This window comes from Argopecten irradians, chromosome 5 (assembly GCF_041381155.1).
Source record: "Argopecten irradians isolate NY chromosome 5, Ai_NY, whole genome shotgun sequence".
In the NCBI taxonomy this organism is placed as follows: domain Eukaryota; kingdom Metazoa; phylum Mollusca; class Bivalvia; order Pectinida; family Pectinidae; genus Argopecten; species Argopecten irradians.
The window spans coordinates 44,204,891-44,218,331 of NC_091138.1; positions in this window are offsets into that span (position 1 = coordinate 44,204,891).

Sequence of the window (13,441 nt, forward strand, 5' to 3'; positions counted from 1 at the left end):
AAACGATAACCTCAAATCGAACCTCTGGTAGCTGGTAACAAGATTTTGGTTATACGGTTTTATTTTACCACTCGGTGTCGGATCAACAACCAGCATTTATAAATGTCAATAAGTTATGTTAATAAATGTATTCAGAATCAAGATAACCATTCGCCTATGTTACAGTACACCCTCGACAAAAGTACATTTTTGGGAATTTATATGTTTTATTAAATTGACGTCCTATTAACAGCCACGGTTATGAAAGGATGGCTTCCTACATCGTATGTATGTGGTGTGTAGTGTCTGTGAAATGCAATGTGCGTGTTTTGGAAGATTGCGGTATGTTCGTGTTGTGTCTTCTTGTATAGTGAAACCCAAATCAAAATTACTATAGTAAAGCAGGTAGGGAACGTAATAAATGAATTCACTCATAAAAATTCATAACGCATGTAACCGTCCTTAAAGGTCCTGCCCGTTAATAAACACGACGTTAATCGAATCGCTTTGTTTGTTTTAGTTTTACGGCCCATCGACAACTAATGTCATTTCGAATCGCCCAACAACTTAGTGATGATCTACACTTGCTGTGCTGCATTAATGCTATCATGCGAGATATACATAGGCTTATCTGTTAAAACGCGTACTTGAGATAACGCCTGGGTTGCTCAAACACGCAAATAATAAAGCTATAAACAGACAGGGTCATGTAATGTAGTGTCTTGCGTGTGTGAAGTGTGAGGTGAGTGTGCTATCAGACTGCGGTATATTTTGTGTTGTGTGTTCCTGTAAAGTGAAACTCGTGTAACGGTTCGATTTGTCGTGTCCTTTAATATGTCACAAACCTTGAATAACCCAGGTTCTATGGAATCACTCGCGGTTCCCTCCCTATATGTTCGTTGTGTAGGTCAAAGGTCACCTAAGAAACCAGCTTCGTGTACCATGAAGTAAAAGTCAAGGCAGAGATAAACTTAACGATATATTTATTAACAACACATGGATTGCAAAGGTAAAACATATCACAATATACATATACTACTCCTCTCAACTTCCACACGTTTCCCCCATAACCTAAGTACGGTACAAATATATAACCCAAGGGACCGTAGAATATACAGATACTAATACCTACACCTACAGTATAAACCTACAGCTAACATCTTAGTAATACTGTAACATTTAGCACCTAATAAACCTACCCACAGTCACCGCCCGACTCCTAACGTTAGAGGGGACTAGAAAGGAAGTAGAAAGTGAGCCTACCAGCCAAGGGCTTTCTAAAGACTGACGAATTATCACGTTACACATCATTTATACCCCGTGTAGAATACGGCAAAAGTCTCGTGCAAAAAGCTACAAAATACTCGATCCTGGCCTAATGCTATAGAAAATATCAACCAATGAAATTACGTAATCCAAAATATCGGCAAATGGCTATTAAGTACAAACGGAAGGAGAAACGCGTCTACATCCGGTAAAACACAAGAAAATATCAACATGACAAGCTACCGAAGAATAATATTGCAAAATATGCCGAAGTATCAATCCCACGACCAATACAGGCAATGAGATTTCAAGTAAGGTATGCCAACAATAACAACTGACCCATAAATAACCCAACCCGACGTTGTAAACTATGATTCCTAACCACTAAAAATCCATTCCCGCTACATTCCTCCCCCCCCCCTCAAAAAAAATAAGACAAATGCTACACCCAAGCATTTGGCTGGTACAATCCTAATTTCAATTCGAGTCGTATCCACTCGCACATAAATACTGCACATCTAGTACGCAACAATAATTAGAACAACATCAAAAACATGAATAGCCTCCATTCTATTTTTCATGGGTCAGATAATATCCCAACATGTAAAATATACATTTAATCTATTATGCTTCGACGTATCTTAGATCTGATCCATATGTATAATATATAACATCAAATTAACCTTATTTTCCATGACCCTAATAATTAACTTTGTACAAATAACTGAGGTAATGAATGTAAAGTAATATAGATAAACAAATATATATATCAGTTAGCCGCATTTAACTAGCACTAAATGCTTTTGAGAAGAAGAAAAAAATATCAAAATTATAGCTGATGGAAATTAGCAGTACATGTAGAATGCATATAATGATATCAGAATTAATGAGATTGTGGATATACAAACAGATAACCAAAGCAAATTTCATCCGTTATAGGAAATTATATAGGACTGCTATTTATGAGGATTTGTATAACTTTCAATATTGTCAGAAAACAGATTAAACATAAAAATATCTGATTTTATCATCGAAGGTGGCCAAAAAAAATAAAAAAATAAAATAAAATTAAATAAAAAATCCATTCCATCCAGTATAGACGGACATAACTCCAAAACAAATAAACTATACATATGTATATACAGTGTACATATGTAATGTATACACATACACAAAAAAAACTTCCAGGCATTCAACACAAGTAACCATGTCATCAGAGAAAAAAAATAACTGAATTGAATTATATACATTCAATTCCAATAATACAATAGCTTGTACTGGATTTATTCATTAACACATGTAACAATTAACAAACAATACAGTCAATGTTTCTTCATTCCACAGTTTTTTTCGTTACCATGCCCCGGAATGCAGCGCGACGCGTGCTTCCTGTTGAATAGTTGGCAGAAATATAGAATACTATATTTCTATAGACACATGTACCACACATATTTTCCCATATATAATTTATATACACACAAGGGAAAAATTATCACGTAACACATCACTTCCTTCGCCGACACAGAGAGAGAAAAAAAGAAAAAAGAAAAGGATTACATCCACCCCACACATTATTCTGCAAACGAATCAAAGATTTCCTCCCTCCCAAGGTTGATTAAGTCGGATCCGCTTGGAACCTTTTTCAACGTGAACCTCCTCATTCCGACACTGATAAACTGTGTCCTGTAGACCAGGGATGCGGCCGCTTGTGGCCTCTCTGGCTAGGCGCTCCCTTTCCCGTTGAGCCGCAAGCCTCCTGACAGAGGCGCCTGCACGCCATTCCTGTCCCTCAAGGGATTCGGGGGGAAAAAGGCATTATTGCCCCTCGCGGATCCATATAGTAACGATTTGATGACTCTATACCAACCATATCGTCCACTGCCTGGTTGGACAGATGATGCTTACGCACCATATGCCTCCTCAGTTGGCTCCTTTCCACTTGGGAGAAAGTGGCACTGTAAACACTTATAACGAATGACGACTGGGAGGTGCCTCTGCTCCCAGTGGCGGTGGAGATGTCGGTATTCTTTGAAAACCAAGGGCCCACAACCCTCAACCGGACACCTCATGCCACCCTCAGGCCAAGGACCCCTACGACCATTCTCCAGCGTGTCTAACTCAACGGCTGATACTGAGAACTCCATGATGAAGCTGCTAATTATTTAAGATAAAACAAAGCGTAAGTAAGATTTCAGTTTGACTGAAGGGACATCATTTTTCAACCAAATAGAAAGCTGACACATTTCGCCTTGGCAAGCTATATATGATTTATAATACCACACAATATTACCGAGGTTGACTATTAATCTCAGTATCTATATAGAAATTATTCCATAATATATTACAGTATCAGATTTTATCCTTTATATATATATATATTTAACTCCATTAAAGTTGCTTGCAATGAGCTGAACACTTGTATATTATATTATGTATATAAATACTTTACTGAACAGAATACAGCTACAGACAGCTGAGAGGAAAGAAAGGAAATAAAGAGAAGAATTTTATTGTAGGGGACGGTGGCTGTGGGTAATGTGCTAGAACTATGGCGAATACACCATGGGGGTCCCTCACAACTCTACCGGTACGTGTACGAACTGGAGAACCAGGGGCTTCCAGATACTCCGCATCCTTACCAGAAACAGTACAGGGTGCTGGGATGGGTTGTTCCTTCCCCCAGACTTCCGGTATCTGCTTCCGCTGTTAAGGCTTAAGGTGATCTACATGAACGCTAGTGGGATGGGATTTGGGAGTCTTTTGAATTAGGTATGTAACATCTGTGTATTTCCTCAGGACTTTATATGGCCCTGTCCAATCCTGTCCCAACTTGTAAGAAACTGCTGGTAAATACCATCGCCACACAAAATCACCTTCTGCATAAGTCCTAGATTTTAATCCCCTATCAAAATAATTCACCTGTCTCGCAGCCGCTACACCCTAAATTCTCATGTGCTAAACAAAAAGACTTCTGATGGACTCTTGTAACCAGGCTACATATTGACTAGGGCAATAATCTGGGTCATTTTTAGGTAACCCTACCACTAAATCTAACGGGCATGTTGTCTCCCTACCTAACATAAACATGTGTGGGCTATACCCTGTGCTTGAGTGACATGTTGCCCTATAAGCCATTAACACTGATGAATTAACGTTCTATTGAACCGTTATACAAGGCCATCTGATTGTGGTCTGTACGGGGTAGTACGGGTCTTTTCAATACCCAATTTCTCAGCCATACATTTAAACAATTCACTCTCAAATTCCGTCCCCTGTCACTATGAATCTGTCTAAGTACTCCAAAACGACTGAAAAATTCAGAACAAAGTTTATCTGCAACTGTAAGGGCAGTATGATCGGGGGTAGCAAATGCTTCCACCCACTTTGTAAAATAATCACTCACTACAATGATGTACTTGCTTTTATTATTTGTTTCAGGCAGACCTCCCAGAATGTCGATAGCTATTCTATCCATTGGTCTCCTCCCAGAATGTCGATAGCTATCTATCCATTGGTCTATGCACATGAGCTATGGAGGACCTAAGAGCAGATTTACTTGGACCTGGGCCTGGTTTTCTACGTGCACACTGGTCACACTACACCACTGTTATATTGACTCTGTAAGTCCTGGCCAGAAAAACCTTCGCTTAACAAAAGAAATAGTTTTGTCCCTACCGATATGGCCGGAAGTGGGTCCATTATGCAGTTGGCTCATAATATCATTCCTTAAACAATAGGGTGTTAAAATTCTTTGAATTGTCTCCCCTGTCTATCTGTTTAAATCCGTAAGGTACATGACTCCATCATTACCAATGCCCAACTTCTCCCAGTTGTACATACACTCTAACTTCATAGGGCCACAAACACATCCGAGATCTACATGGTTTCGAGGTACATTCTTGTTTCAAAGAAATGATTTTAGCAATATGCTCATCTAATCCTTGTAATGATTTTTTTCTCTACTCCGCAGGAATCTACCCAATTACTAAATGGTTCTTCCGAAGAGTAGGCACTGAGAGGATTTACTCCAACAGACAAGGTGTCTTCCTGGACATGTTCCTAGCCTGTTTCATACTCGATGGCCCCCCCCCCCCCCCGGACTACAATCTGGACAATCTACTCGTTTACATGGTCTAGTTGGAAGTCTTGACAATCCGTCTGCATTTCCATGCATTCCACCAGGACGGTGCACTATTTCAAAATTTTACATCTCTATGATACTCAACCACCTGGCTAACATTCCCTCAGCATCATTAAAGTTTTTTTAACCATATCAACGAAGCATGGTCTGTACGAACAGTAAATTTCTGACCCAAAAGATAATGCTTAAAATGCCGTAAACAATGTTACCAAAGCCTAAAGTTTACTATGGGTGGTGCAATAATTTCGTTGAGCTTTGTTTAAGGTTTTACTGGCATATGCGATTACGCGCTCCTCCCTATCCCGAATTTGCGACAGAACAGCCCCTAGACCGGAATTGCTAGCATCTGTATCTAGTATAAAAGGACTATGGAGGTCTGGATAGCTGAGGATAGGAGGACTTGTAAGCAATGATTTTAGCTCATTAAATGACTTGTCACAGTCTTCAGACCATTTAAATGTTTTGTTTTTTTCTAGTTAACTTCGTAAGTGGAACTGCGATGGTAGAAAAGATGGGAATAAATCGCCTATAGTACCCTGCCATGCCAAGAAAACTTCTTCGTTCCGACACATTGGTTGGCGGGTGCCATTCTAGCACTGACCTACTTTTGCCGGGGTCACAGCTTATTCCGTTCTCTGACACCACATGGCCCAGATAGGAGACATGTGTTTGGAATAGTTCGCACTTACGGGGTTTTCAATTTTAAGTGTGCCTCTCGTAAACACTGAAAAACTGTACTGAGGTTTTGTAAGGCCTGGGTAAAACTAGAACCAAAAACAATAACATCATCCAAGTAGCATAGACACTTAGACCACACTATACCATCCTTAACAATTAAGGTCATGACTCTTGAAAAAGTAGCTGGGGCGTTTGTCAATCCGAACGGCATAACTGTAAACTGGTGCAGCCCTTTATGTGTAGCAAATACTGTTTTAGCCTTATCCTTTTTCTCTCCCATGCCCACTTGCCAGTACCCACTCGCTAAGTCTAGTGTGGAGAACCACTTAGCGCCATGCAACATATCTAATGTGTCATCAATAAGCGGAAGAGGATAAGCGTCCGTTTTTAGTAACAGCATTAAGTTGCCGATAATCTACACAAAAACGAACAGCCCCGCATTTCTTGGTCACCAAAACATCCGGAGCAGACAAAGGGCTATTGCTAGGTTCTATGACCCCGCTTTTCAACATTTTATCAAGCTCATCCTCAACCACTTGTTTCTGACCATAGGATATCCTACGAGCTGGTATTTTTATTGGCTCTGCCTGTCCTGTGTCTATATGGTGTTCACCTAAGTGTGTACGACCCAACTGCCCATCAGGCCCCATAAATATATCTTGATAGTCTACAAGCAGTTGTTTTATTTGTGCTTTTTCCTTGTCTCCTAACTTATCAGACACCCCTTCTAACAGAGGTTCTAAATGGCCCGGTAAGTTACTATCAACTATCTCATCATCAGTCCTATGGACCTTTTCTACCACTTCTACCGTAGCTACCTGCGTATTTTCGAGCAACTTGACAGGCTGAGACGACAGATTCAAAACCGACAAGGTAATTTGTTTCCCTTTCCTCGGTTAAACTAGTGTCTTTGGCTAACAACAAACCATTACACCCAAAATTTTTGACTGACTCCACTATACCTTCTTCTCCATCTATGTCACAATCAATATAACCAGGGAAAATAACATTCTGTATTTTCAGGAATAGAGACTGTCTCATTCACCCTAAGTCTGGCACAAGTATTGGCTGTAGCCACTACAGGCTGCAATTTACACCTATAATTGCCCAACCTGAGGACTTTCTCTGCAAAGCTTATCCCCCCCCCCCCTTATGCTTTGTCAAGAAGTCTATGCCAATAAAACCCCTAAGTCCCTCCAAAATAGCGACTACAACCTCCTGTGTAAAGACTCGGTCTCCTATCCTAAAATTACAAACACACTTCCCATACACTTTTAGATTGTTTCCTGAAGCAGTTGATAACCTCAAATTACTTCTATTCAACTCAGGCTTATTATCTGGTGATATTTGATCATACACTTCGATGGTAACTATAGTTACTGATGACCCTGAGTCAATTAGATACTTGGAATTTGTGTTAGCTACTGAAACGTCAACATACAAACTAGGTTGAACTGCATTTAACATAACTACTGGCCCACTTTTATCACTATCAGAATAGGGGGCTGTACTTTTGGGCACAAGCCCAGCCCTTAGAAGTTTTCCTGCCCTTGAACCACTTCCCCACTAGCCTGGCTAGTCTTTGGACATGTGTATGACAAATGACCCTTTTTCCCCACAAGCATAGCATGTTCTTTCAGACATAGGAACCTGACCACTAGGTTTTCTATTAAAATGCCTCGGAGGGGTGGACAAAGTTTTTGTATCTCCTGTAGTAGTAGTGCCCCTATATCTTGGTTAACAGGTTCAGTGTCTGTGGACCCTACTGCATGAACTGGGCCTAGCTCTTCTGACATTGTCCTAAGTTTTCTAAGTACTTGTTTTGTTAGTAAAGGCCTCAAATTCAACAACACTGCTTATAGCCTGGTCAATTGATTTGGGGTGGCTAATGTACATGTCTCTTAAGTTCATAAGTATCCAAACCTTCAATGAACTGGTTAACTATACACCTATCTTTCTCCTCCCTCGTTGATTTAGGAAATGTCAATGCAGACAGAATTCTTAACCTATCACCAAACTCCATTAAAGACTCGCTCTATTCTCCAAAACTCTCTACCTGAAGGGGAAAACCTCTCTAACAGAGCGTCTTTTAGGATGTCATAATCCCCAGCCTGACTAAGGGTAAGATCTGATAAAACTTTTAGAGCAGTAACCCCTCAAACACATGATGAGTTACTGAGTCTGCTCATACCTATTCCACTGGTTCCAAGATGCAACTCTTTCGAAATGAATGATAAAGACTCTAAAATTAACTTTCCCATCAAAGGACTGAGGCTCCTTTTCCTTACGTTTTTATATTATAACTACCACCTGTGTAGAAGAACTATTTCCTTGTACCTGCATAGGGGTTTCCTTTCTGACATACTCATGTGATGAGTTTTTCACTACCCTGTCCACTAGAATGGAATACAGGCTCCCCAAGCCCCTATGACATGGTATTGTGTCCCTGTAAATCGAGGGAATACTGTCTCACTAGGCCCCTGTGACATCATATTTTGATCTTGCCAACTTACATTACGAGTTGGGGTATAAATATTATTTGCTGGACCCCTCAAATTTGATAACTGTACAGGCACAGGCTTAGGTACAGGTTTACGAGGCTGTTACGGGATATTGACATTGGTATGCGCCGGCCTAGGTCCCTGTGTATTTAACAAACCCTGCCTATTGTTACCGTGCACAAGTCTCTGGTCTAATGTATGTGTTGGGACATTAACATTTGAGCCTCTAATTGTGTTATTACAGCTTGAAGATACGGGCGAACTCGACAATATACCTGAAGTTTTAGTATGCCGATTCGGGGCCACGTACTGTTCACCCGGCTTTGGCAAGTTGAGATTACTAACAGGGGGCGCTCGTCTTGTCACAGTAGACTTAGTATTGGTGTATGGTAAACTATTTACAGGTAATCCCTGTTCACTATAACCACTAGTGTTACCTTCAGCAAACGAAGGAAATGAGTCCTCACGAGGAGACAAACACGGAAACGTCGAGAGATGTCGATTGACGTGCTACTGAGTCACCATGTGTATAAATAGAACCGATAGTCTGTAAACCACTATCTAATGTACACGTGGTATTCGTCAAACTAGAAACTACTACCAAGCTGTGGCAAATACCCACTGGTATAGCTAACAACATATCCATAGTCAGCCATGTCCGACATATTAACTACTACAATTGTCCTTCAGCCATATTGACATTTCGCCCAACAAACAGATAAGATAAGAACTTCCAATAAAATAAGATATAAATACAAATAGGTACGGATTACACGAGCACCGCTCACAGCACCAATTCTGTAATGGTTCGATTTGTCGTGTCCTTTAATATGTCACATACCTTGAGTAACCCAGGTTCTATGGAATCACTCGCGGTTCCGTCCCTATACGTTCGTTGTGTAGGTCAAAGGTCACCTAAGAGCTTCGTGTACCACGAATTAAAAATTCAAGGCAGAGATTAAACTAAACGATATATATTATTAACAACACATAGATTGCGAAGGTTAAAACATAACACAATAAACAGAAACTTTCTCCTCTCAACTTCCACACGTTTCCCCCATAACCTTAATTACACGTACAAATATACTTAACCCAAGTTTACCGTATGAATATACTGGATACTAAAACACCTACACCCTACATTATAAACCTACAGCTAACATCTTAGCAATACTGTAACATTTAGCACCTAATGAAACCTACCAATAGTCACCGCCCTACTCCTAACGTTTAGAGGGGACTAAAGAAAGTAGGAACGTGGAGCCTAACCAGCCAAGTGAGCTTCTATAGACTTGACGAATTATCACGTTACACGAGTGGCAGATTTATAAGCCCCCGTGTAGAATACGGCAAAAGTCTCGTGCAAAAAGCTACAAAATACTCGATCCTGGCCTAATGCTATAGAAAATATTAACCAATGAAATTACGTAATCCAAAATATCGGTCAATGGCTATATAAGTACAAACAGAAGGAGAAAACGCGTCTACATCCGGTAAAAACACAAGAAAATATCAACATGATACAAGCTACCGAAGAATAATATTGCAAAATATGCCGAAGTATCAATCCCACGACCAATACAGGCAATGAGATTTCAACTAAGGTATGCCAACAATAACAACTGACCCATAAATAACCCAACCCGACGTTGTAAACTATGATTCCTAACACTAAAAATCCATTCCCGCTACACATACATGTATATCTGATCATACATACAGATTATAGATCTGAGTTTCTGTAAAATTTATATATCTACTTTCATTAAACTTTCTCCAGAACAGCTGTTATGTTTTTGGCACCATTGTCTTTAAAATCCATAACTTATGTAATTAAAAGAAACAAAAAAAAATATGGAATTCGAGGTTGCAAGATTGCGAGGTGGCTCTGACCGGCCATCCTAATGTCAGATACCATTTTTCTTCTAGAAAACAGTCATATTAATATGTATATAATTGCAAGACTTCAAAGTATTGATGATTGATCATGAGAATACCTGAAAGGTATTGCAGATCAAACTTAATGTAAGATTATCTAAGAGAAATTAAATTTAACTTAAAGGCCTAGAACAACATATCTGGGGTGGTTTTTGCAGCAAAACTATACCAGTAATCATCTATTATTTGCGACAACTCATTATCAATCGTAAAAATCTTGTGACATGTAAAACTGATGGTTCACTTCTTGGATTGGAGTTTTGCTGATATTTATAGAAACTGGCTGGTTTGCTTGTTTTCTTACAAGAATTGAGTTCCTTCGCTGTGTTATGTGTCAATCTTGTGTCCAGACTGTAGAAACCTGGTAAAAAAAGAAAAAAACAAAACAAGAAACCACAAAGAAACACGAACAAAAACATGTTAATGTGAACAAAAGTTAGTATGTAATAAATTCATGAAATTACTAAAAATCGAATATAAAAGAGGACAATTTTATTGAACAATTCCCATCTCATTTTTTCTCTTTAGATACACTCGCTCAACTTGACAAAAACTTCAACTTATTAATGAAGAAATATCTAGATGTTGTGTAAACTTGAGAAGTGATAAGATAAAGAAAATTCACATTGTTTGACCAACAGGTGCTGTGAAGAAACGATTACTTTTTCATTTATTACTATTTTTCATTATACTAACATTGTACAGTCAGCTTACGATGTTACATAGATCTAGTCAGTACATGTAACTGTTAAGTGTTATTTCATGATAGGCCATGATATATGCTTACATATATACATGTAAATCATAACGATATTTTTTATACTTATAGCGATGGAGATAGGCGAAAGATGGAATGTAATTGAGATCAAAAACCATGAAAAAATAATAATTATGAAAAATAAAAAAGGCATGTTTCACGAATGAACGCAAAACAAGTTTCTCACCTAATTAGAGTCCTCTAATATAAAAATCCCAGAACAAAGTAAGCCTTGCATACACATCAGCTACGTAGGTTGCTAAAGTGTCCCTTGGTATGATTGGTCGGACTCTTTTGACAGCATACTTCGCCTTGCAAAATGCAAGTTGCCTTGTGCCGCTTGAAATGTTGTTGGTCCACTCCCTATTCTTACATAGCAGGCACACAACAGAGATCTAACCCGCAAATACGTATTTCTGCTTAAGGACCTTGACGTGTTTGTTTTACGGAAGTGAGCCGGAAATCCTATGGACATGTCGATTGGCCTTGGCGACTTAAATAACTAGAAAATGTCAAAGACTAATTTGGCGGGCTTTTCACTATATTTAGTTTACAATACCGTCATTGCCAGGTAAGTTAGAAAACTAGGTAATGCATTGGGTTTTGATGTGATTATAACCTATTAAACTGACCTTGACTTTCAGACCTGAATAAAAGTGTTAATCCATTCATATTTCCAAATTCGTTCTTCCAGCAAATGATAACGAGATCGAATGCGCCTTAACTTCATCTGACTTACGGTGTTGTTAAGTATATATACCTCGGTATGTATATGTTAAACTCTGGACCTGTAGATTATCTTCAAATAACATCATTGCATGAAAGCTGTAAAACTAACGATAAGTTAGTTATGACCATTTAAACAATTTATCTATGATATGTGTAATTTGACCCCTGTGAACTTGAATATGGGGTCAAGGTCATTCCTAGTATCTGGACTATATATAGCCCATACCCGGGACATCTTATTTAGGAAATATGTTGATTCTAGTCATACAGAACTTCAGGAGAAAATGTTCAAGTTTATTCGTTAAAAAACAGTACCTGTAACCATTTGACCCTTATCGAAACCGGTAAATTGCCAATTTTTTTGTAATAAACATGTAGTAGAGAAAGGTTACGGTTAAAAATTATCTGCAAATAATATTTATTGGATATTGAAATGTCTGTGATATAAAAGTAAACTGTTAGAGAGTTATAAGTCATTTTTAAATTTTAAGATATGCGACGTCATAGCGGGTCCATTTTGTGATTTTTTTGATGAAGATTTAATAATCATATTCAAACGCTTAGAGACATTAGAGGGGTCTTATTGTAATAGTTAATTGCAGACAATATCAGTTCATTCAATTCGACAAAATATAGTGTTTAACATTTTGGTGGGAATTTAGCAAAGATAAAAGGATTGTTTTTTAAAATGGCAAACATCATTAACCGGAAGTGCTACCGAAAATAAAAACACACCAAATTCATCAGAATAACATTCTGCATCGATAATGTAAAAAGAAATTTAGCAAAATTCAAAAAAATAAAAATTCGTGAAATTTGATCCCATAGCGAACTTTTTGTTTGACCTTTGACCTAATTGCTGTAATTGAATAAAAGTTAGTTCTTTTATACGATCTACATAAAACATCAAAAATATTTGCTGGGATCTTAAACGATTTTGAGTTATGGCTGTTTTAAACTTTTTAGGTATGACATCATTTGACGGCCATCTTGGATTTTTTGACCTACTTAAAAATGTTGCGGTCACTCCTTTTTGTTTGTTTGTTGTGATTCAATTGAACGTCCATATTAACTAGCTATGTGTCTTGCTGAGAAGACGGGCCTTACATGTATGCGGGGTGTTGTGGGGTATGATCTGTTGCGAGGTTGCGTGGTTTTGGGAGAGTGCGGTATATATTGCATGTTGTTTGTGCTGTTGTTATTTGGGTGTGGAATAGGTGCCCCTTTTAGTATGTGTGCTATGTATCACTGATGCATGCTCGCCGAAGACACCATGCAACACACACCACCCGATACACCATACTGACAGAACGGGCGGGAAATAACCAAGTCGTTCCAAAAACTCAGCCGTATGCTGAACAGCTCTGGAGTAGCAAGGAGCTAGAAAAACCCACCTTGTTGAAGTAGACTTTGGTGTGATCTCGGCCAGGAGAGACAAAGAACCCAAGA